This window comes from Equus przewalskii, chromosome 20 (genome assembly GCF_037783145.1).
Source record: "Equus przewalskii isolate Varuska chromosome 20, EquPr2, whole genome shotgun sequence".
Lineage (NCBI taxonomy): Eukaryota > Metazoa > Chordata > Mammalia > Perissodactyla > Equidae > Equus > Equus przewalskii.
Genome location: NC_091850.1, coordinates 28376966 through 28381633, shown reverse-complemented (window position 1 = coordinate 28381633; position 4668 = coordinate 28376966). Strand labels below are relative to the sequence as shown.

The 4668-nt window shown below is 35.6% G+C and overlaps 1 long non-coding RNA gene across 1 annotated transcript; it reads right to left on the bottom strand.

Moving 5' to 3' along the window:
• Positions 1-797: 797 nt before the first annotated feature.
• Positions 798-3482, bottom strand: LOC139077965 (uncharacterized). Its single transcript, XR_011530640.1, has 3 exons — positions 3381-3482; positions 2729-2837; positions 798-1622 (listed from the first exon to the last, which is right to left on the bottom strand). It is a non-coding gene; the product is annotated as an uncharacterized lncRNA (long non-coding RNA).
• Between the last annotated feature and the right edge of the window lie 1186 nt (positions 3483-4668).

Sequence of the window (4668 nt, the reverse complement as noted above, 5' to 3'; positions counted from 1 at the left end):
TGCCATAACAAATTACCACAAATTTAGTGACAACACAAATTTATCATCTTACAGTTCTGCAGGTCAGAAGTCTGGCATGGGTCTCAGTGGGTCAAAATCAAGGTGTCAGCAGAACTGCATTCCTTTCTGGAGGCTTGAGGAGAGAATCTTTTTCCTGTCTTCTTCCAATTTCTAGAGGCTGTCTGCATTCCTGGGATCATGGCTCACTTCTGTATTCAAACCCAGTAACAGTGGGTAGAGTCCTTCTCACATCACATCTCTCTGCCCCTTCTTCTGTTGTGGACTCTCTCTCTGATCACAGCCAGAAAAGCTTCTCCAATTTTAAGGAGTCATGTGATTAGACTGGGCCATCTGGGATAACCCAAGATGATCTCTTCATCTCAAAGTTCGTATTCTTAATCACATCTTTAAAGCCTGGGATTAGGGCATGAGCATCTTTTGAGGGGTCGGGGGAGAACAGGATTTTGCCTACCACAGCTACACAGAACACGTTTTGAAAGTTGTTGCTTCAGGGTAAACATTGCTAACATTTTTTCTAGTTATTGAAAGTTGATGATACTTTAGTGGTTTACAGAAAAATGAATCATACACAATTTTTTCACATTAATATATTCTTAGAAAGATGTCACCCAATAAAAAGGAAATAAAAATAGGAATTCAGTGAAGTCCAGGTTATTAAATTAAATAAGAAAATGTTTATTTTGGCTAGCTAATTACAAAATTTATAAAAGCTAATTACAAAGAATACAAATTACATTAAGTATGATTATATTTATTTATATTTATTTATACCTCATCTCATTCTACAAATATTATTTAAGGAAGAAATGTGATTTAGGTATTAAAAGTTTGCCATTTAGCTGTGCACAATAAATTGAGCCAATAGGAGAGGAAATTGTTACCTTTAGTTAGTATTTCTATAGATAAGGAAGACATTTATAGGTTCTTTCTTTCACCAAAGAATAACGGCATAAATATTTATTCATGAAATACTAAACTGTTTATTATTTAATATTTCTCATCAACAGAGCAACAACATAAGAATGTATGATCCTCTTTCTTGTTAGCTTGAAAAAAATTTACTCCACTACATTTTACAGATATTTACCATATGTCTATAGTAAGGCTATGCCAGTGTGGCAATTCTCTCCTGCAAATAGTCTCATGAAGGAGCTGTCCTATGCTTTCAAGAGCTCCAGCACAGATAGGCTGCAGAGTTGACAATCTCTGTCCACTTCTCCAGTGCTCTCTGTTGCCACTCATGCCCACAGCTTCTTCGCACCATTTCTACCATTTCTAACCTCTACTGTTGCTACAGTTACGCCCCTCCCTTTACTCTCCACTCTTCTTTCTTCTTCTGTTTTTCCAGTTCCTTTCATGAATCCCTTGCTTCATGGATTTAACCAACAAAAGTTAGGAAGACGGCTTTTATGGACAGGATCAATCAATCAGAGCACTGGTGGGTTTTTGTTTTATTTGTTTGTTTGTTGGTGTGGTCAACCCAACCATCGTGATGCAGAAAACTTGAGGTTTGGTTTGACACTTGTCTCTGCGATGTTTATTTTGTTTAGTTATGGGTTCGGAGTCATTCTTGAAGATTCAGAGTTGTTAGAGGATGGATGCTGAATAGGCAAGGATTTATAGTAATTGTATCAGAATAACAAAATAATTTCAGGTAAATTATTATGCTAAAAAAAGAAAGAATTGCACAAGTCCTAGTGAAAAAGTTAATTATTTGATCGCTTTCCCAATATTATTTGGCCCTAATATATATATAAAAACAATGCACAAAGTATCAATCAGAAGCCTGGCAAGCACACATTATAAGTCTAAATCTATCTTTTTCTGCCTGAATCAGTGTCAGAAAACAGTTCTTCACTGATTAGTACAGATGAACAACAAAAATAAAGGGCAGTTTAATTTTTAAGAAAAATCAATTCATTAAAAATATAGGTTAACTTATTTCCATAATTTGGTAAAATAAACTAAAATTGGATTTGAGTTTATCATAACAATTAGCTAAGTGCTACCAACAGAAGCATTCACTGAGGTATCATACAATTCTTAGAACAATAGAGCCAGCAATGATATTCTAGACAACATAAAAAGAACGAAACTGAGGAAATATTTCTTTAAAAATACTATAACATGGAGAGGCAGTTCTAAAAGATAGTGCACCATTCACTGGATGAATTAAGGGTGTTTCCAAAATAATCAGATAAAAATTCTGGGTAGGTATTAAGATAAAAGTTACATAGTAATGGATTTTTCATATAGTCTTTCTAGACTATATGAAATTAATCGTTTAACCCTCCCAAACTAAAACTAGTGATAAGATAGTAGTTACTCTTATTATCACCATTTTACAGATGAGGAAATTTCTTTCTAGCTGCAAGAAACCTAAATCAAGCAGCATTTACTTGGATCAAACGTACACGAAAACTCCTTTGTCATACGGGTCATTATTATCTTACATGGATCTTAAGTCAAACTCCATGCCAAGAAAATTAAAACAATTTACAAATAAAGGCCAAGAAACTAAGTCAAACTAAAATGAAGTCCTATTTCCTCACATCAACATTATAATTGAGAATATTTTTATTTTTTTAAAAGCACACTGTGATATTATATAATACCATGTCACAGACACTATCATGAATATTAATGTCGGAGTATCTACCTCAAAACATTGTCATTTTAAGGATTAAATATGATTCCAGATCAGTACCTTATGGATAACGTGTCCTCAATTCTCGGTACCGTGCCAAGCTCAACAAGTATTTGGTGAATCTGTTGCCAGGTGGTTTAATTATGAGTGTCACTCATAAGGCCAGATGCTAAATAATAGCCAAGACAAGAGAATTATTTTTCACATTTCAATCAAACCTTCACATTTAAAGAAATTTAGTTGAATGCATTCATCAAATCTATATTTATGCTATTAACAACATCTTTGAATAATTAAAATGTAAGCATTTCAAACTGAATTACACTTATAAATACATAATTCTGCCTGGATTTTTGCAAATACTCTCCTGCTGGTACTTATTTTCTTATACCCAACAGCTAATCCATTCTTAAATCCTGTCAGCTCTACTTTCAAAATATGTCCAGACTCTGACCCTTTCCACCACCTCCACTAGTCCGAACACCTTTGCCTCTCATCTGGACTACCCAAGTAACTTCCTAATAGGTCTCCCTGCTTCCACCCTGGTCCTCTAAACACAGCAGACAGAGTGATCCTTCTAGAATGTAGGTCATATCATATTACTCCTCTGCTCGTAACTATCCATTGGCACCCATCTCACTCAGAATAAATCTAAAGACCTACAAGCCCCAAGCAATTCTGCCCTTGGCTGTGAATCCACCTCATCTCCTACCTTCTTCCTCCCTGCAAACTCTTCTCCACACTCCTTGCTCTGCTTTAAGCATTTCAGGGCCTTTGCACTCACTCTTCTCCTGCCTGTGTCACTATTCCCCAGATATCTGTGTGGTTCACTCCCCCCGTTCATTGAAGGTTCTGCTCAAATGTTATCTTCTCGAAGGAGCCTTCTCTCACCACCCTATCTAAAACAGCACTCATTTCTCTCTCCTCCCCCTTCTCCTGATCTGCTCTTTCTTTCATAGCACTTATCACCACCCAACATATATTTATGTCACATTTTATTCATTTTATTTGTCTCTCTCTCCGTGGTATGATGTAAATTCCAGGAGAACAGGGATTTTTCATTTGGTTCACGCTTTCAGAAACTCTGCTCTTTCAGAAAAAATAGCCTCCTTGCTGTTCCTGGAACAGGCCAAGCTCTTACTCATCGTGTACATCTTACTCATCTTTACTCTTGTTTTCCTTCTGCTTGGAAAACTGTTCCCCAGACACTCACATGGCTCACTTCTCATTTCATTCACGTCTCTCCTCAAACACTATCTCCACAGACAGGCCTTGCCCTGACCATCTGCCGTCATTTTCCATCCTCTTTATTTTTCTTCTCAGCACTTATCACACTTGTATATTCAATATTTATTTGTTCTTTTATTCATTGACTGTTTTCATCCGCTAGAATATGAACTTTCTTGTTCACCACTGCGTCTCTAGCATTTAAAATGCTTCCTCAATAAGTGTTTGTTAGGTGTTCAATAAATACTTGTTAAGTGAATGAATGAATAACTATAAGAAATACTTTGAAAATAAATTTTTGGAACCACAAGAATAATGTATAATTGAATATTTATAAATTTAATGATGAATGCCCATTACAGATTTATTTTACTTTGAACTACAAAACAGAATAGACTTTCATTTGATATAATTTAAACAATTGAAAAGTAAAGTAATAAAAATATTTTTTAACAGTATACAAAAACTATGCTCCTCATTATGCCCTTTGGTCCCAGGAGAGTCCAAAGACAATTGCAGATGGAGTTTGTCTTCATCCTCTTCTCTCTCCTGTCAAGATCCTGTCTTCCTGCCTTCTGCTCAGGCTACCACCCTTACCGCCCTTCTTCTCAGCTGAATCTCTTTTTACAAGTACTGTACATGTTATAGTGAATATCTTACAACCAACCAACATCTATTAATGGCCAGAAAATTAATGTTACTGACCCTTCTCATATCTAATCATTTAACTTCTTTTATTGGAGGATGCCATGGGCTCATCAAAATAGGTGTTT